Consider the following 22,519-nt stretch of genomic DNA (forward strand, 5'->3'; position numbering starts at 1 on the left):
ATGTCTCCTTCTAGGTATACATCTGCTGTTACTGGTAGACAAAATGAGCAGACAGAACTCAGTTCATCCCAGTGAGGTAGCCATATATTTTCACTTGGGTAGTGGATAATCTCAGAAAACCTTCACCTTTAGTTCTACTAATGCTCAGATTGGTTTTGACTGCGAGGCTGAAATCTGATTTATCTAGCTGGAACTACCTCATGTGCCTCCTGCCAGCTTGAACTTGACTCCTTCACCTCCTGCTGGCTTGAACTTAGTTCTTTCTCACCCTATCACTGGGAGCTGCTAGATGCTCCTGAAAGTTACTCTCCCACTCTGAATTTAAAATTCCTCCAGAATTTAATCACAACTTTACAACAATGACAACAAAATATGAAATACATCTTGTTCCAAATCCCGTTTCACATATGACAAAACTGAGGGCCAGTAAATTAAATATCCTAAATAGCTTTTTATTTTCCAGGAGGTATCCAAATTGTTCTCACCTTGAGACAACTGCCTTTCTTCTGTTCTTTCATTTGAATGCTCTCCCCCACATACTTCTTATAACCAAGCCATGTTGGTATAACTGTCTTCTGCTCAATTATGTTCACATATGTCAATATATACACTTTTCCTAACTATACTTCTGAGCTACCCACATTTTTATCTTATAGGCTGAAAACATACCCAATATATCCATGGGTAATTTCCCCAACTGTCCCGAAGTACCCTAGCCAGTGATGATCTCTCCATTCTTGAGACATTTATAATATTGTATGTTTTCTTTTTTATTTTAGAAATAAAAGAAGGAGAGCATATTAACAAACAGATATACATTTACAAAATAGCATAAGAACAATACAAGCAATACAGAGTTACAGACAAAGTCATATTTAATATTTGTTGGGTCTTTGTTCTGCCTTCATTATGTAAGACACTGTGTGGATTTTTGGTATAGATTTTCTTCTTTTGAGGGGGTTTATCTGAGACCTGTTATCACTGTATGATGAAGACTGGCCATGAACTTGCTTTTGTAGCCCAGGCTGGCCTCAAACTCACAGGGATCCTCCTGCTTCAGCCTTCAGATTGCTAGGATTACAAGCATGTGCTACCATGCCTGTCTTGGTATAGATTTTCATAATGAAATGTAACATTTTTTATACAACTCTTGAAATGAGTATGCCATCTACAAACCCATATTATACATTCCTTGAGGAAAAAGCATCAGGGTCTATGCACTATTTCTAGTATATATCATGATAGTATTAAATATAAAACTGTCAGCTAAATAATTGTATATCCCTATTTGAATAGATCTGAGAAATATGTATGTGCCATAGGAACAAACCGAAAGACTGTGAATAAAATATTAACTGATAATGAAATGTCTGTCTGTTCACTATCTATGTCAGTTTTGAACAGATGATTAAATAAAACTTTTCTTAAGATGTTTGAAAAAATGCAGAGATTAAAATGCAAAGTTTATGTAATTTCACTGGGCCCATCATCAGTCCTTTGCTCAGACTGCCAGGTCACCTATTTTTTAAATTTTTTCTTTGATTCTTATTTTCCCAAAGGGTATTGTATTTTATTTTAGCAAAGACTAGAAAACAAAGAATTTGTTTATAGTATAATGTTAGTTTCCATCTTCACAGAATATTTTCCCTTTTGTCCTTATTAGTGTGTTACCTTATTTCTGTAACTCCTCTTTTGATATGTTCTCATGCCTTTTACATATAAAGGAAGGCTTCAGTAATGATCTTTGCTTAGGACAAATCTAAAAGCAAATATTATTGATAGCTGGTTTACTTCAAGATGAGATTTAAAAAATATGTATTACTTAGTGGAAAAAATTAGCAGATTTTGCTTCATCAAACCCAAAAAATAGGGTAAAAACATACATAAACATGTAAATACTTATATTTGTACATCAGATTAAGCACTAATCAACTGTAAATGATAAAATGATGTTTTTTCTTATTATATTTGATCATGTTATATTATGTGTATCCATATACATTTGTAATGGATAAATTCACTGCAGTCAGAACAATGTGAAATCTTGTTTTCTAAAGAACATTAGTAACAAAAGAGGTAAAAACCTTATTTACTAAAGAACATTAGTAGCAAAAGAGGTAAAAATGTGGAAAGATAGAAAATAAAACCAACAATATATGTAGAGAGTGCAAGTTTTGGTGATTAGCAGATAGACTTTATGACAACCTGAAAAATGAGGACATAACTGAGTGATAATTTTAAAATGCAAATCAGGCACAGGTAATGGATATCCTGCACCAAACTCAGATGTATATTCTGTGTAAAATACACAGCAAGCTAGAAGTGAAGATTAAAACCAAAAATTATTGAAGTTATGAGAAAGGAAAAAACAAGAGGCCACCTCGTCATACTAAGAGGAAAAAGTAGCAAATATTCCAATAAAGAGACATAGAAGAAGGCAAGCAAATTTAAAATTTAATGTGGAATATTTTGGACAGGATATATCATATCAGTAAAATAAGATAATATTTTAGATGTTTTATGACCTGTTTAACAACAATAAAATCTTTGGATATTAGAAATCTTGAATGTTCTTGCTGTTTGACATTTTCATTTTTAACCCAGAAAAACACAATGCTATTCTTTTGCATTGTCTTCTTTTTTTGTTTCTTTCTTTTTCCTTGTTTTTTGGTTTTTGTTTTGTTTTATTTTTGTTCATTTCTTAAAATGCATTTTGGACTTTTCAACACTGAGGGTAAAGAAGGTCTTACTTGGCTTTGTGTTTGAGGTTATACTGGTAACCTTTGGATCAATGCTCAGAATTTTTGTAATCATTTCCAAGTTTATGTTTATTTTATTAGATTTTTGGTTTTATAAATCTCTGCTATAACATAGATTATCTGGGTGGGGTAATCACTTTAAAATGATATACTTTATCACAATTAAAACCATTGATTTTGATCATTAGATATTGCTCAACTATAAAATCCACATTATTAATAATTCTATCAAACTTCTGCAAATATATAAAATCAGATAGTGATGTTATTTTATTCTATTATATAATATTTGCCATATATATTAATAATTAACATTTTAATATCTTATAAATACAAATTTTATTGTGTACCATAAACATTTTAATACATTTTATTTACCTGTAAAGTGTTAATTATGTTGTTAAAAATAAGCAACATTTTGTCTTCTACTACAGTAACTTATTAGAAATTTTCTTTAATTAAACATTAAAACACCATTGTGCTTCTCAGGATTGTGATTCTACAGATACAATGTAACTTGCTTAATTTTCCAGTTGTATGGTGTTGAGCATTTAACAGCCCCCACTGTGGATATGAAAGGTAATTCGATAAGTTTATAAATTTTGTACTGCAAATATACCCACCATATTTGACGTTATATCTGTATAACATGATTATATAAAGATTTGAGCATACAGGAGTATAATAATCTCCAGCACATCATTCAATTAGACATTTTCATTGCTTATTGAATATGAAGATGCTGAACTTTGTGACATGTAAATATGTGTGCTATTGCTTTTTTGAAATTTTTAAATTTTTTGTTTGTGCATATTTCTGATAGTTTATTATATATGTGTGTGTGAAAGAAATCATATTTTCAAAGTCTAACATTTTTAAAGATCATGATCAATAGTTTCAAAAATATTCAAATCATATTTTCATCATTATTATATGAGATGACTGATTTTGGATTTTTTCCCCAAAAGAATCTTTATTCAAATAAAAAAGAGTGAAAATAAGTAGAAGCCAGCAATTATTTATAAATTATAGGTCTTTTCACTTTGCAACCTGAATATTAAAAGGAAGTAAAACATTACATTTTATCAGACATTAGCTAAATAATAAATCTGTTTTCCTTATGTAAGCAATGCAAGCAGAGTTAGAGTCTGATTATGGGAACAGTGATGAGAGGGAGAGAAGAGGGAGGCAGACTGATGGACTGATTGATCGTATGATTACTTTGAAACTCGAAGAAAAGCCCGCAAGCCAAATGATGTAGGCAACTTCTAAGAGCTGGAAAAGAATAAGAAACGATCTTCCCTAGAGTTCGCAGAAGGAATGCAACACTACTGAATCATTTTAGGTTTCTGATCCCCTGAAGTGTAAGATAAAAAATTATATTAATTATGCTACTGAGTTTGTGGTAATTTATTACAGCAGCTATGGGAAACTATGCCATCTATGAGAAAACTACTGCAGTACATTGATATACAAAGTGAAAAAAAGATATTGCAGTAATTTTTAAAATAAAGCAGGTGTGACTATATTAGCATCAGAAAAAGTACACATTAGAACACAAACAAGTGATATATGTTTGAGATTACTGATGCATTAATTATACTGATTTGATGACTGTACATTTTATGCATGTATTGCAATAATGAATAGTGTATATATATATATATATATATATATACACACACATATATATATATTCCCAAAAGAAAAGCATCAAGCCACAGTGATATAAGTGATATATGTGCACCCATGTTTATACCAGCACAGTTTGTAATAGCTAAATCTTGGAAAAAACCAAATGCCCATCAACTGATGAATGGCGAAAGAAAAAAAAAAAATATATATATATATATGATGGGGTACTACTCTGTCAAAAGGAAGGATATGCTGGAGACATCTTTAGCTACCTGGATACATCTTGAGGCCATATTCTTAAGTGAAATACATGAGAAGTCCATGTTAAAGTACTACACTGTGTCTCTGGTGTAAGAAAGCAAAAGTATAAATAACAAAATATAAAATAGAAATTTTTCAATATAGAGATATTTTACTTACTTTGTTAGATGGATTCCTAAGTACTTCATTTTTCTCAGGGTTATTGTGAAAGATGTGATTTCCCTAATTTGCCCCTCAGTGAGTTTTTATTTGTGTACAGGAATGCTATTGATTTTAGAGTGTTGACTTTATATACAGCTATGCAACTGAATCTGGTATATGATACTCTACTTTATGTGGAGAATTATATCATCTGCAAATAACGATAGTTTAAATTCTTTTTCCCCATTTTTATCCTTTGATTTCTTACTCTTGTCTAATTGCTCTAACTAATGTTTCCAGTACTATATTGAATAGGAGTGGTGATAGTGGATATCCTTGTTATGTTCTTGATATTAGAAAGAAAGCTTTCGGTTTTTGACCATAAAGAAATGAAAGAAGAAAGAAAATGGAAAGACACCTTTTGCTCATGAATTAGAAGACAAACAGTAAAAATGGCCATACTCTCAAAATTGATATACAGATTTAATGTAATCCCAATCAAAATAAACTATGTACCTCACAGAACTGGAGAAAACATTCCTAAAATTCATTTCGAGGGCTGGGGATTTAGCTCAGCGGCAAAGCGCCTGCCTGGCAAGCGCAAGGTCGTGAGTTTGGTTCCCGGTACCTGAGAAAAACCAAAAAAAAAACCAAAAAAAAAAAAAAAACAATTCATTTCGATTCTGAAGAGACCTAGAATAACATAAACAGTTCTGGGCAAGAAAGGTAAAGCAGGGATCATTACAATCCCGGACTTGAAATTATACTACAGATCTACTGTGATAAAAACATCAGTGGAACAGATAGCAGAGGCAGAAACAACTTCCAACACTTAGTCATCTTGTCTTTCGTGAAAGGACCAAACACTTTTATTGGAAGAAAGAAAGGCTCTTTAGTAAATGGTGCTGGAAAAACTGGCTTTCCACATGTCAAAAACTAAAACTATACCTATAAACGTCACCATGCACTAACCTAAAATCAAAATAGTTGAAAGATCTCAGTGTTAAACTAGAAATACTAAATCTGCTGGAAAATAAAACAGGTAGAACTATTGAAGATACAGGTATAGGCCAAGGTTTAATGAACAAAACTCAGATCACACAGGAAATACTACAAAGAGTTAACAACTGTGATCTTATCTTATTTTAAAGCTTTTGCACAGCAAAATAAATCACCAACAGAATGAAAAGGCAACACACAGAGTGGGAAAAATATCCTAGCCAATTATTCTTCATATAACGTACTAATAGCTACAACATATAAAGAATTCAAAAATTAGACCCCTCAGATTAAAAGACCCAATCCAAAATCGGCGTCTGACATAAATATATACATCTCAGATGAAGTACAAATTGAAAATAAATGCATGAACAATGTTCAACCTCACTGACCATTGAAGAGATACAGACGAAAACAATGCTGAGATTCCATGTCACTCCAGAAAGAATGGCTATTATCGGCAAATTAACCAATTACAAATGCTGGCAGGGCTATAGGGAGGAAAGTAACACTTCTTCACTCCTGGTGGGAGTGTAGTCTGGTGAAATCACTGTGGCAATCAGTGTGGAGATTCCTCAAAAAACTAGGAGTAGAGATTGCATTTGATCCAGGTATTCCCCTTCTTGGTATCTTCCCAGAAGAATTAGAAGCATCATACCACAGTGATACATGTGCACCCATGTTTATAGCAGCACAGTAATAGCTAAATCTTGGAAATAGCACAAGTGCCCATGAGAACATCAACGGATAAAAAAGATGTGCTTTTTTATCAACACAGTTCTACTGTGCCACAAAGAAGGATACATTGGAGACATTTATAGCAAAATGTGTGGACCTTTAGATGATACTTTTATGTGAAATAAAATGGACACACCTGAGTAAACATTGCATTATCTCTCTGGTGTGAGAAACTGAAAGTGTACTAAGAAAAGAAGGTCTAATAAAATAAGAATCAGAATGTCTAATAGGTATTGTGAAATAGGAAGTATTTATTCAGGTTGAAAGAGGATTTAAGGGGATGATACAGAAAAGAAAATAATGAGAAAGAAAAGGATAAAACAGGAACAAACTTTATAAATGAGGAGGGAGAGAGGGGTTGGAAGGAGATGGGGCAATGTATAGAAAAGAACTAGGATGTGTGATGTACAGGTACATATTCCCAATGTTGAATGTGATCATTATGCATACCTAAGATTGTGCCAGTAAATTTAATTAGAATAAAAAATGTTGACCCGCCATAGTAGGGTCTGGCTTATAGGAGTATGTCATAAAATTGATATTAGGTAATGGGAAGAAAACGTTCAAATGAGAAGGGGAACAAGGAGGAGGAGGCTGAAAGGTTTCGGTTTGCGGTGCTGGATCATCTAGAACTCACTGTGTGACTCAAACTTGCCATGATCTGCCTGCCTCAGTTTTCTGAGTGCTGGGATTACCATGGGGTACCTCCATGCCTGACAATAAATATTTCTTAATAGTTTAGACATCAAAGGAAATTCTCTCATCATTAGAAAGGTTATATTTTGGAAATCCATTGTTAATAGTATCATTCATGGGGAAAACTGAGCTTTTCCTCCAAAATCAGAAGAAAGGCAGGGATGCCCACTCTTCTCCACTTCTTTTTAACGTAGCACTGACAGCCCTTAGCAAGAACAGTTAAGCAACCAATAAAAGAGGTCCACAATGAAAAAGAAGTAAAATTATTCCTTCTTGCAGGTAACATAATCATATATATTTAAAACACCTCAAAATTGTTAGATTAGTGAGGATGTAGGCCATAGAATCCATGTAAATAATCTGTGGTATTTCTCCATATAAATAATGAGTTAGAACAAAAGGAAATTGAGAAAGTAATTCTATTATTGATATAATCAAAATAGACAGGAATAAATTGAAGGTGCTGAAAGTTTGGTACACCAAAAATTATAAAACATTGGTAAAAGCGATTAAAGAACACATGAGAAAATGGGAAAAAATATGCCTTGCTCATGTATCAGAAGAATTTTTTTTAGTTTTCTATCCTGCCATAAAGCAAAATGTAGATTCAGTGCCATCTGTATCGAAATGAGACCATAAATTTAAGTGAAACAGATAAGACTGAAGTTAAGTCTACATCCATACTACCCTGAACGTGCCTGATCTGGTCTGAAGTTAAATATGGCAAGTATCTCTTACATGAGAAATCCAAATTATAGATTAAAAAATAATAAAAGATAGGTAATATGAAATAGAAAGATAAATCTTTCTCAAGTGGGAGCAGGATCAAGAGACAGAGAAGAGGGGAGAGGAGAAGAGAAAGAATTAAGGTGTTTTATGCAGTTGTACCAGCTCCACACAAGAAATGTAAACATTATATACTGTTATATCTTTAGAACATACACTAATTTTAAACATTCTAAAAACACAGCTAAGGAAGGAAAGAAGAGGAAGGGAAAGGAAAGGAAGGAAAGAACGAAGAGAAACCAAGCAGAAGTGGTATGAACACGGAGAAGCACCTCAAGCCTACTGCACCATGCACACATCTGAATTTCTGCAGCTAGCATCTACTTTTGGCACTGTTGTCACCAAGCCCAAGGTAAAGGCTGAAGGGGACAAGAATAAAGTTAACAACACAGTGAAGATCCGCAAGAAAGTCTGCTAAATGTTTTCCTCTCAATCAGAGCCTAAGCCTCAATGCCCCCTGCAAGGACAGGAGAGAAGTTTCCAGAAGAGAAAAAAGAAAAATCCAGTACTGGCAGTGTTGAGAATAAGCCTGCAAAAAGAGAAGCATTCAAAGCGGATCATGCTAACATGGAAATACCATGACTTTTTTATGAGAAGTATCTTTAACAAAAGTGGACACAATTCAGCTAGAAAGTAATAGAAAAAATTATAAAACTTACAAAACATTGCAATTACTAAACTCATAGGTAAAAGAACTGAAATACATTCTTCTGAATTAAAATTACAATACACAGATATAACAGTTAAAACAGAGTAATATTATAAAAATCATATAGGCAAATGGAACAAAATACAAAACTCAAAAATAAATACAAATAATTTTCAACAAAGACACCAACAAGACATAATTGTGGAAGAATTTTCTCTTTAAGAAATGGTGATGGGGAATCTGGTTTTCTACACACAGAAGGATGAAGTTAGGTCCTTGTTCTACACCACTCATAAAAAACTCCTGAAAGTGTGTGAAAGATCTTAATGTAAGACCCAAAACCATAAAACTCCCAGTAGAAATCGTAGATGAAAAACTCCTTGTTGTTAGCCTCGGCAATAATTTCTTCAGTGACTTCAAAAGCTCAGGTTGCATACAACATAAATAAAAATAAGTAAATGGGACTCTACCACATTATAAAGCTTCTTCTCGGGGCATAAAACAACAAAATGAAAAACAAGTTACAAAGTGGGGAAACATATTTGCAAATTGTGTGTCACAGAAGGGGTCGATATTCAAGATTTATAAAGAACTTATACACTTCAACAGTAGTAAAACACATCAGTTGATCAAATGCTGGGCAATGACTTGAATAGGTAGATATTCTTCACAAATAAAAAAAAAAGGCCAACAGGAAGATCGAAAGGTGCTCAATATTTCTAATCATCTATGATATGCAAATCAAAACCACCATGCCTGTTATGACAACTGTTATCAAAATGAAAAGAGGACCATTGTCCACTACAGCTGTCAGGAAGATTTGTGCGGACATTATAGAAAATAATATAAGTGACTCTTAAAACCTGAAAATAGAACAATCATATGACCTAGCAATCTCTTCTCTGCCTACATACCCAAAGCAAATTAAACTATCCCCTCATAAGGACATCTGCCCTCCCATGATTATGGTAGCATTTTTCACCATAGACAAAATCTGGAAACACCATCAGTAGAGCAGTGAATTGAAAAACAGAACAAAGAAACAAGCAAACAAACAATGTGTTGAGCCAAGTGTGGTGATACACAACTGTAGTACCAGCCCTCTGGGAAATTAATGCAAGATGATTGGAAATTTCAGCCCAGCATGATTAACTTAGTGAATTAGCAATACTGTATTTGAAAGTTAAAGTAAAATAAAATAAAATAGGTTCAGGATGGAGCTCATTGTGAAGGACTTGGTGTGAAAGTCCTAGGTTCAATTCCCAGTACTGCAAAAAATGAAATGAAACAAAATGAAATGGAAAAAGAAAAGGAGGTCTGGCTACTGGTCACAACACTGAAAAACCAGGAAGATATGACGCTACTGAAATAAGTAAGACACAGATAAAAATATTTCATAAGCTTACTTAGGTGTGAAATCTAAAAAAAACATATATAATACAGTAACTATCAGAATCAGTTATTAGAAGAAGATAATCTGGAGGTGTAGATCAGAGGATAAAAAGTAGTAAATATATAGGATGGAAAAGTTAAAAGTTAAAATCTACAACCTGGGGACTGTAGTTAATTTTATTAAAGAATTTTTTTAAAAAAAAATAGATAATAGCTGCTGTTGCCACAGGGGGAAATATTGGTAAGGGAGATGATATATGTGTTATTTTTTCCACTGTAGTAAATATATCTCTAGATTTCTGCATATATGCAATAAAATTTACTTTTAAAGACAAAAAAGAAAAAAGAAAATTATGCAAACACTAAAGAAAGAAAACATACAACTCTTTTCATTTAGAATAACTAGAGAATTTTCTAACAAGAATAAAAAAAACTGATTAAAGCAAATGCTTTGAGGAATTCTGGGTTGTAGTAAAATCTTACCCTAGTTATCAACACAAGGTTGTATTAGTTTAAGAAAATCACCAAAATTTCCTTGTTAAATGGTAACTTACAGAGTTTAACATAAAATATTTTGATATTTTATAGAGATAATTGTAATATATTTTTGGAGATAATCACATCCAAGGTTTATAATTTTGGTGATAAAATGATCCATGTGTAAAAGTAGGTAGGAATAATTATTCTGTGAAGAATTAAACTACAGTAAACAAAACAACTTAGTTTTTTCAATAATAGTGTAAAAAATACATTGCAAATGACTAATTTTTCATCCTTGCCTAAAGGAAATTTTAGAAATTTATTAAATTTTCTCTTTTTATTTTACAAAGAATTTTACTGAGTGGAGGAAATGGTGAGAATCCAGATGTGTATTTTCTAATTATAGTAATGTTCCTTTTTCTATTAAAGTGGACAAGGCGTTACTTTTAATAAATGATTTCTTGACCCATAATACGAAAATTCATGTACCATTACTAGTACTCAATCTTAGCACTTTCTTTTTTATTTAGTAAAATATACAATAAAAATAAGATTGTAGTTTACTTATGCATATATTTTTGAAAATTAAATATAGCATTAACAGTAAGATGAAAGATGAAAAGAAATTTTGTAGCAAAAATAATATGCAATTACTAAAAGACTCTTCCTACAGAAAAATACCCAAAGGTCTTCCAAGGTACTTTTACATGTAAATTCTATGATAAATAAGCATACAAAATCTTTTACATTTGATATTATAACAATTATATTTTATACAAATATTCTTCTACTTAAATTTTCCTAAGAGTTAAATGAAAGCTTTAAAAATCTATGTACATTCTCTCCTTTTCCAGGCTAATATTAGTATTCTTGTCTACACATTTGTTTGTCTGTGCAACAGAGATTCTACAGTGAAAGTTAAGGGAAAAAACAACAAAACAATGAGCATACTAAAAGTATCTTCTCCATAGAGTGAAAGCATTGTAAAACTACAGAACCTTTCAATTTACGAGGTTTGTTGAAGATCAACATTTATTAAAATTACATTTTCTTAGATCATATATACATTTAGTTTCTTCTTGAATACATGCAGAAATATCTCATCAACTTATGGACTGTTAAGGAATAATAAACCAACCTGAACTCTGGAAAGATAATAATTCATCTAAACCTCACATTTTCATGAGATTTTTGAACCTCCTTGGCAGAGAATATTGATTCTGTCCTTCTGAACATGTGGAAAGCTGATAACCATATTTAAGATGACTTGCCAAATTGCAAATGACAAGCTATACCTGAATATTCCTTTTCCTCATGAATACATTGTTTCCTCTTCATTTCCAGGAACACTCATATAATTAATGGCTCTATGATACAGGTTAGATCCCAAACTTTGCATTGTGCTTTTTACCTCAGGACTTATCATTCACAGAACATGCAGTGTCCCCAGAAAGTCCTTCCAGGGAGCAATACTGCTTGCTAGCGCTGAATCAAATTTAAATCTCCTGAGACTCGCAGTGAAATTGCTTGTTCACCTGATTATTTTATGCAGCTAATGATTTTGCAATAACACATTCAGTTGAATAATTATACAAGAGAGATGCTGAATGCCCATCTTCTCTAGATTAGAATAATTTATAAATGCAGTTTTTCTTTCCCATTAAACAGCACCACCTTTTAATGAGATAGAAGCACAACGAGGTAGGCAAAATGATACATTAGCTAGCATGAGAAAGAAAATACAATTTGGGCAGGCAGAAATTTTCCTTGAATACTTGTCAAGAGAAAGGATTTTTGTTTATCATCAGAGAGTAATATATCTTTAAGAGTCCCGACAATATCATTCATTTACAAATAAATACACAGAAATATTTATATATATATACTTAAAAAGAAACAAATGGTTGCCTAGGAAACTTATGTGTGGTCCATTTTGTATGCATGATTAGTAGCAAAGCCATGTTCAAAAATTTTCAATCATGTCTTCCTTTCCTCCTGACATAGACTAAACATTGTTTCTAGAACCTAGATGGTACATATGTTACTTCCTACTGTAGAACTTAAAGGAAGTGATTTTGTCTGCCTTTTTCTCTCCTATGCTCATACTGTGAGTGTGTTCTCTTTTTAATTTTTAATTTTTTGCCACATTACCCCTCTTTAAGCTGTTTCAATCTGACAGTCCAGTGCTAATTATGAAGGCCCTATTGTGATGCCAGATGGTGGAACTCTTCATCTCTCTTGTGGGTGCCTGGCCATGGGCCATATGTTATTCAATTCTAGTGTTTAGTTCAACTGTGAAATGAGAATTGGTTACAACATGCTACTTTTGAAATAGCAGCACATAATTTTATAATGGCCTTGATAAAAATGTGACAGTAGAATTAATTAAAGAAATTTAAGAAAATACTACACAGTTTAACTAAATGCTTCTGCTTCATAAAATGTTTTTATTCATAAAAATGTACATATTTTTTAACCCAAAAATTTAAGAAGTTTTTTCTTTTTATAAGTTTGGGATCAGAACCAACACTAAGAATACCTTTAAATCAAATAATCATTCCCCTACTTTGTGTTTATATAACCAGAGCTTCAAACAATGAGTTTATCATGCATAATCCTCATCTCTATAGGAAAATAATTTAGTTGCATATATGTATACAATCTAATTACACCATTAATGTGTTCAAAACTAGTAATTTATAGCATGTATTATGTGTGTTGTCTTGTTTGCTACTACAGAAATGGAGATTGGTTGGTTGTTTAAGTAGGATTTCTCTAATCTCACTTTAACCACGGTGGATTTATTTTTATCAAGATTGTGCACCAAAGAGGGTTTAATCATTGAATATCAGATATAGGATGTGAGGCAAATAAAGCTTATCCATTTTTACTGAAAATTCATGATTCAGTGACTCTGGTGGTACTTACATTTTTGAAGTGAAGGAGAAATATATATACATATATATAAATATATAATCAAAATATGTGATTATTTCAAGACATATATAGATCCTTGTTATGAGATGTGACAACGTGGGTCAATAGAAACATAGTACACCAATTTTAGACTATAACAGGTCTCAAGGTTGTAAGAAATGTAGTGGGATCAAAGTTATGAATATTCCCTGAATTTCAACACTGACAAGGTGGGAGAAGTTCTCTAGCTGCATAGTCCGCAGTGTGTTCAGAGTAGAGAGGCACTGTCTGAGTTCAGTGGTGGAGCCAAGTGAAGACAGTAGAAAGAGCCATCCTGAAGGACGCATAAGGATTCTATGGGTCTTTACCAATAATGGGGGCATTCTTAAATGGGAAATTAAAAACTAGTTAATGTTAACTTACTCTTCCTGGAACAATCTGGGGAGGTCTAAAATATTTCCAGTTTTATTCAATGATCAAAAATGTTTTATCACTCTATGGTTTATGTACTTCATTAAGTCTATAAAAAGCCATTTTCTTTGAAAATTCTGATGATTATCTATTAGATCATCATAATCCTTTTTCTAATAAAAAGGATAAAAAAGCATTTACAAAATAGGAAATTTTATTTTAAAAGTTGATCAACATTGTTATTTCCCTGGTAACCATTATTGCTGTGTAGTCATAAGCTATAAAATATTCTGACTATTATTATAGAGGTGACATTTTTATTTTAAATCCTCAAATATCCAAACTGGATAAAAGCCTAGAATGCTTGCCTTCTATTGAGCTGCTTTCAAAACTTAGCTGTATGATTATTGAAATGTGTTACTTGGAACATATTTCTTAATCCCTCATGTCTCATTTGCTCAGCCATATAATGGGGAGAACTGATGAACCAAATTCAAAAAGGCTCTTAGCTCTGTATTAAGTATTTAACAATCAGAGAATAAATCACAGTGATTCCATAGGAATTCACATAGGAACACATAGCTTGATAAAGGAAACCAAGACTTCATTGAGGCCAGCCAGGTAGGAAAATGTTGGAAAGATATTTTCATAGCCAATTTAAAATTACACTGCAAAGACAGATGTCAGTTATGTACACATAAGAGACACCTGGTGATTTTCTAAACAATTAGTAAAAGATAGAATTATTAATTGTTTAATGAGTTCACACTGACAACCATTAGCCACATGTTCATAATTTAAATTGCTTCTCCTGGTATTTTGATCACTGCAGTAGGATAATTTCTGATCTTTAGAATTTATGCAACAGCTTAATGAATTTTTGCAAGATTCATTTCCAAAACATGGAGCTGTGAAATGTTAAAGTATGTCTCATTCTTTTCAGAAAATGAACAACCCTGGGGTTGAAATTGGAAAGTCGCATCAGAAATGTCACAAAGGGGGTCATTTTCCTGTAATACATCACATTTTTGTTTAGACTGAGTGTGATAAAGAGAGCAAGAAAAAATAATAAATGATATGGCTCATTCTTAATGCATTTTTACTCTAAAATACCCCACAGCTATCTGTTACCTGTATGTCAGCTTATTGCAAATGAATGACATTTTTCTCCTCCATTTGAAAAGAAATGTATTGAAGAGCTGAGCAAAGTTTATTTAAAAACATATAATGGTACTAATAAAGCACCTATTTAAATACTAAATGTTCATTTTTTGCTTGGATTAGGTCTTCAGCTATTTAATGTAAGCTCTTGACAACCCTTACTGCTCAAAGTGAGTCAGAAATCTAGACTGTGACTATAACAGATGGGTGACATAAAATTGTATCATTTTTTTGAATAAATCTAGAATATGAAGCATGCACAACCAGAAAGCCCATCATTGAGATTGCAATGCAATTATGTCTGTGTTCAGCCATTTATTTTTGTAAGTGTTTATTTCTTGTTTTTGTATATATTTATAGTTACAAACATTCTGAAAATTTACTCAACAGCAGAGCCATATTGTGAAAGAGAATGTAGAATAAAAGAAGAAGGGCTTTATTCTATTCAAGGATATCCATATAGTCCATGGTGTTGACTTGACAGAGGGAGTCATCAAGGAGTAGGAATGTAGATATTTTCCTTCTCAATCTCATTAGCATATAGGTCGGCCCCAACCGGGCTGAGCCCCAGACATCTTCAGGGAGTGCGGTGAGTCACAGCTTGGCCTCTCTTACCTGTGTGCAATGCAGGTGAAACTTTGGGCACCCTCTGGGGTCTCAGTGGCTACCCAGCCACATACTTAGTGAGTCTTCTGGGGCTGGGCTGAACACCAGGCACCTTTGCAAATCCTAGTGAGCCATTCTGGTGCCTCCCCAACTAGTATGAGGCATGTGGATCCCTGGGGCCTTGTCGGTCACTACCAGAACAACTCATACCCCCCTGGGAGCCTAGCCGACACCTGGACATAGTCAGTGGCCTCAGGGAATTCACTCTTACCCCTCCCCTTCCAGTGTGGGAAGCAAGCTCTGTCCTGGGCAATATCTGAAGCCTCGGTGAACACGACCAGCATGTCACCCTACTCTTATGGAACCTGGGCCAAACCCCAGACAGTCTAAGGAATGCCGGCAGGGCTCCTCCAACCTTTCCACATACTCCTGTGAGCCAAATGAATACAAGAGAAGTTGGAAGCATCTGGGACCCCACCTTGCACAGGAGCTATACTGAGCCCTGAGGATCTTCAGACTATCATCCCGCCACTCTCACACAATCAGGAGAGTGAGGCTGCACTCCAGGAAGCCTCTAGAGCTTCAAAAATTACAAAATGAAGGAGAAAAATGCAATCTTAGACCTCCACATTGCCCAAAACAAGTCCAGAAGACATCAACACAGAAGAACCTGGAAGTCACACACCTGAAATTTCTGAAATGATAGCAACTGAAGTAAAGAAACGACTCCATCAGGCCATGGAAGACATCAGATTACAAATAACATCCCAGGTAAAAAAAAGAAATGACAACAACAATGAAAGGAATGTTCAGCATATCCAAAGATGGCATTGACAAGAAAATAGAAGAGCATAGACAACTCATGGAAACCTTCAGTGAACAATATAAAATGAACTACAAAGTACGAAAAAAATGCAAACAGATATCCAGGAAATTAAAAATTCCATTGAAAGCTTGCAAAACCATCTGAACAAAGCTGAAAGTAGACTTTCAGACCTTGAAGACAGCATTGCCACTAATGAACGTGAAAGGAGGGATCTCTTAAAAACAGCAAGAAACCAGGAAATAAAAATTCAACAACTGCAAGATGAAGCAAAGAAAAACAATCAGATTAATAGATATTAATGAAACAGCAGGTGTCAACACAAATGACATAAAAAGACTATTTGCAGAAATAATAGCAGAAAATTTCCCAGGCATAGGAAAATAATCGGACATCCAGATAAGCAAAGCATATAGAACTCCAGTTAATGCTAACCAAAATAAATCTTCACCCAGACATATAGTGATCAACATCCCAGAAACTCAGTGAAAGCTCAGTATATTAAACACTGTTAGAGAAAAGAAACAGATCATTTATAAATGAAAGCCTATCAGAATCAAGGCAGACTTCTCAACACAAACCTTGAAGGCAAGAAGATCTTGGAGTGAAGTAGTTCAGGTACTCAAAGAAAACAACTGCCAACACAGATTGATGTACCCTGCAAAGCTATCTTTCAAATTTAGTGGAGAAATAAAATATTTTCATGACAAAGAACAACTGAAGAAATTCATGCATGTCAAACCAACCCTACAAAGAGTACTAAAAGATATTCTAAAAAGAGATAAAACAGACCGCAACCTCAAGAACAACAGAAAGGAACCACCAAGCAGAGCAAGCAATTAAACAGAGGGAAAAAGGAGGATCCAACACCAGGAAAATACCATGACAAAGATAAGCCAGCACATATGAGTTATAACCATCAGTGTAAATGGTCTCAATGCACCAACCAAAAGAAGCAGACTAGCAGAGTGGATTAGGAAAAAAAAAAAACTGTGCTATTCTGTTTGCAGACAATGTGAGCTTCAAACCAAGAACAATCAAAAGAGATAAAGATGGTCATTACATACTTGTGAGGGGGAAGCTTCAAGAGGAAGAGATAACAATCCTAAACATCTATGCACCAAATATAGGAGCACCCACCTATGTAAGACAAATTCTAACAGATGAGAAAAATGAAATAAATAGCAACACAATCATAACAGGGGACTTTAACACACCATTGTCACAAAGAGAGAGATCAACTAGGCAAAAGATTGGGAAAGAAATAACAGCACTTAACCAAATGTGTGAACATAGGGACTTAGTAGCCCTTTACAGAGTGTTCCACCCAGCAGCATCAGAATACACATTCTTCTCAACTGCACATGGGACATTCTCTAAAATAGACCGTATACTAGTACATAGAACATGTTTAAGTAAATGTAAAGGAATTGAAATTATCCCATGTATACTATCAGATCATAGTGCAATGAAATTAGAAGTTAATGACAAAAGAAAACACAAAAACTCCATAAACAGTTGGAAATTAAATAACAACCTCCTGAACAACCAATGGATCACAGATGAAATCAAAGTAGAGATTAAACACTATTTACAATCAAACAAAAATTTACATACAACCTACAGGAACCTAAGGAATGCAATGAAAGCAGTCCTCAGAGGGAAATTTATAGCGGTGAACTCCCACCTCAGTAAAACAGAACAAGTACAAACAATCTTATGATGCACCTCAAGTTGTTAGAATAAGAAGAGCAAGTCAACACAGATCCCAAAGAAGACAGGAAATTATAAAGCTCACAGCAGAAATTAACACAATGGAGACTCAAAAAACAATACAAAGGATGAATGAACTGAAGAGTTGATTCTTTGAAAGAATAAATAAAATAGATAAGCCCCTAGCCAACCTTATCAGGAAAAGGAAAGAAAAAATTGAAATACATGCAATAAGGAGTGAAAGGGATGAAATCACTATAGATCCTAAAGAAATTCAAAAGATCATCAATACATACTTTGAAAACCTTTACTCTCATAGGATGGAAAACAAAGAGGAAATGGACAGATTTCTGCACGCATATGAATTACCAAAGCTGAATGAAGAAAATAAAAATCCTGAATAACTCAATATCAGCCAGGGAAATTGAGAATGTAATCAAAAACTTGCCAATGAAGAAAAGCCCAGTTCCTGATGCATTCACAGCTGAATTCTACAAGCAATTTAGGGAAGATTTAACATGAATTCTTCTCAAAATCTTTAATGAATTTGAAAGGGAAAGAATTCTCCCCAACTCATTCCTGGATGCAAGTATCCAGATACCAAAACTAGAGAAAGACCCAATCAAGAAAGAGAACTACAGGCCAATCTCTCTAATGAATGGAGATGCAAAAATTCTCAATAAAATACTAGCAAACAGTATAACAAATCATCAAGAAGATTACACACCACGACCAAGTGGGATTCATCCCAGGAATGCAGGGATGGTTCAATACATACAAATCAATTAATGTAATACACCATGTCAGTAAAGCCAAGGACAAAAATCATATGATCATCTCCATCAATGCAGAAAAAGCCTTTGATAAAGTTCAACACTCACTCATGATGAAAACCCTACAGAAAATAGGAATAGATGGCTGTTACCTCAAGCTGATCAAAGCCATCTATGATAAACCAACAGCTAACGTCATAATAAATAATCAAAAATTGAAAGTTTTCACTTTAAAATCAGGAACAGGACAAGGATGTCCACTGTCAGCACTCCTATTCAATGCAGTTCTAGAAATATTAGGTAGATCAATTAAACAAGAGAGAGAAATAAAAGGAATTTGCATAGGAAAGGAAGAAGTGAAATTATCATTATTCACAGATGACATTATATTCTACATAGAAGACCCCAAAAACTCCACCAAATGGCTCACGGATTTAATAACCAAATTCAGTAACATAACTGGATACAAAGTTGGCATGCAAAAATCAATAGCATTCCTGTACACAAGTAACAAACAGACTGAGAGAGGAATTAGGGAAATCACACCTTTCACAATAGCCTCTAAAAAGATGAAATACTTAGGAATCAATCTAACAAAAGAAGTAAAGGATCTATACAATGAAAATGGTAGTACTCTGAAAAAAGAGATCAAAGAGGGTATCAGAAAATGGAAAGATACTACTTGCTTATGGACAGGAAGACCCAACACTGTGAAAATGGCCATACTCTCAAACTTGTTGTATAGATTCAATGCAATCCCAATTAAAATATCATTAGTATACCTCACAGACCTGGAGAAAACATTCCTAAAGTTCATCTGGAACCAGAAGAGGCCTAGAATAGCAAAAGCAATATTGGGAAACAAAGGAAAGGCAGGAGGAATCACAATTCCTGACTTAAAATTATATTATAAAGCTGCTGTGATAAAATCAGCATGGTACTGGCACAAAAACAGACCTGAAGATCAATGGAGCAGATTAGAAGATACGGATACAACTATAAACACACGCAGTCATCTTATCTTCGACAAAGGGGCCAAACACGTTCAATGGAAGGAAGATAGCCTCTTTAATAAATGGTACTGGAAAAACCGGCTTTCCACATGTTGAAGAATAAAAGACCCATGTCTAGACCCATGTCTCACCATGCACTAAATTAAATTCCAAATGGATCAAAGATCTAAATATTGAGACAGAAACATTAAATTTATTGGAAGAGAACATGGGTAAAAATCTTGACGACATTGGGGTAGACAGAGAGTTCATAAACAAAAACCAAACTGCATGGGAAATACTTCAAAGAATTAACAACTGGGATCTCATCTTATTGAAAAGTTTTTGCACATCTAAAGAAATCACTAATTAAGCAAAAAGAAAACCAACAAATTGGGAAAAAAAATTTTAGCCAACTGCCCCTCAGATGAGAGACTTCTATCTGGGACATATAAAAAATTTAAAAAAAATCAGATCACCCAAATTCAAAGACCCAATCCAAAAATGGGCATCTGAAATGAATACACACTTTTCTAATGAAGGGATACTAATGGCAAATAAATACATGAAAAAATGTTCAGCGTCATTAGTCATTTGAGAAATGCAAATTAAAACAACACTGAGATTCTATCTCACCCCAGAGAATGGTTATCATCAACAAGTCAACCAACAACAAATGCTGGAGAGGCTGTGGAGAGAAAGGTACCCTACTCCACTGCTGGTGGGAGTGTAGATTGGTGAAACCACTGTGTAAATCAATTTGGAGATTGCTCACAAAACTAGGTTTGGAAGTCCCATTTAAGCTAATTATTCCCTTTCTGGGTATTTTCCCAGAAGAATTCAAGACATCATACCACAGCGATATATGTGCACCTATGTTTATATCAGAACAATTTGTTATAGCTAAATCTTGGAAACAACCCAGATGCCCATCCACTGAGGAATGGATAAAAAAGTTGTGGTATTTTTATAAAATGGAGTTTTACTCAGCTATTAAGAAAGATAAACAAAGCTTTTGTAGGTAAATGGATGCAACTAGAAACCATACTCACAAGTGAGATAAGTTGGACCCAGATGTGTAAACATCATATTGTCTCCTTGGTGTAGGAACCTGAAAGACTAGGTAAAATTCAAAACATACAATAGATGGTAGAAAAGGGAAAGAAATGGTCCCAAAGAAGGTACAAATGGGATGAGGGAAAGAAAAAAAAGGAAAGAAAACGCAAAATATAAATATATATATGAATAGCTATGATAACTATATTGCTGATATCTGATGGCGTATTGAAATGAACAGTTAATGCTTACAATCTTTTATGTTCTGATCGCTTTTGCATGCTTGTGTCTGGTGGTCTGAGCAACGTACTTGAAGGTAAAAATATGCAATGGAATTACAATGGTGAACTCGTACCATCTTGTCTAGTGAAACTCTGTATTATCTCTAATGTTTTGTCGAAGAATTATTTCCTTATTCTCTTTAACGGTTTGAGCACTCTTTCATTCTTACATCTGGTAATCTGAGCAATGCAGTTGAGGATAGTGATATATAATGTAACAACCACTGTTGATTGGTATTAATTTGTCTTGAGACCCTGTATCACTTTGAATGTTCTTTCTTTGATTTGTTTATGTTTGTGATACTCTTATGCTGCTACTGTTCTATTTTTTGTTTGTTTCTCATTTACTACTCTCTTTAAAATTAACGGAAATCTCTTTAGCATATAAATCTATAATATTTCATTATATTTTCTTCTAAGAGAATGAATATAACAAAATCAAAGTTAATTCATTTATGCATAATTCAGTCATTTTCCAGTCAAAATATGCATGAATCATCAGAGTGGAGTCACCTGAAATACAGAAACTGGTCACTTTGTAAGATATAATTTTAGAATCTTTAGTAAACACTTATATACACAGATTTATTGGGTGATGTTAGAAATTTATATAATTGGGATTACTCTATTTTGTAACAGATTTTGGGTTAATTATTTTTTAAAGTGTAAGAATTAGAACATAATGCCTCATCTCAGGTGAAGGTAAACATAATGGAATAATGCTAATGTTGCTATAGTTACATTCCCATGAAGAGTTAAACAACTGTTAAATTAGATTTTGCACAGGGTATGGAAAGCGAGTGTAGGAACTCATTAGAACTCCAAAGAGGGGACAGAGAGGATCCAACTACAGGAAGAATCGTGCACAGATGGGGAACATTGCCAAAGAACTAGGTTTTTATTAATCTGACCTTGGAGCAAGCTTCTCTTGAAGTAAATAGAAAATAATGTAGCTTGGGGCTATTTTTCCTGCAAAACCTTACAAATTAGTTCAGTTTAGTACTTTATAATTATTTAGAATACTATGATTTGATACAGTGTCAAATAATTTCCTGTCATCTATTTCTTGCCACTTAAGTACATGTTTCAGCCCCACAAGTTAATGTTTCTAGAAGTCTTTTTTTTTTTTTTTTGGTACTGGGAATTGAACTCAGGATCTTGTGCTTGCCAGGCAAATGCTTTTGCCACTAAGCTATATCTCGGGCCCAAGTTAATGTTTCTAATGCAATAGATATTTTGAAAAATTGCAGA

General features: G+C 33.6%; 2 long non-coding RNA genes across 3 annotated transcripts in view; both read left to right on the forward strand.

Annotated features, from left to right (window-relative positions):
* LOC102011333 overlaps positions 1 to 22,519 on the forward strand; it is an 84,871-nt gene that overhangs the window by 34,189 nt on the left and 28,163 nt on the right. The gene's annotated exons all lie outside the window — the stretch shown is intronic.
* Positions 3,304 to 14,924, forward strand: LOC102011132. Its single transcript, XR_261042.1, has 3 exons — positions 3,304 to 3,338; positions 11,391 to 11,549; positions 14,807 to 14,924. It is a non-coding gene; the product is annotated as an uncharacterized LOC102011132 (long non-coding RNA).

The sequence above is a fragment of the Chinchilla lanigera genome, unplaced genomic scaffold (assembly GCF_000276665.1).
Source record: "Chinchilla lanigera isolate Chin_1 unplaced genomic scaffold, ChiLan1.0 scaffold00023, whole genome shotgun sequence".
In the NCBI taxonomy this organism is placed as follows: domain Eukaryota; kingdom Metazoa; phylum Chordata; class Mammalia; order Rodentia; family Chinchillidae; genus Chinchilla; species Chinchilla lanigera.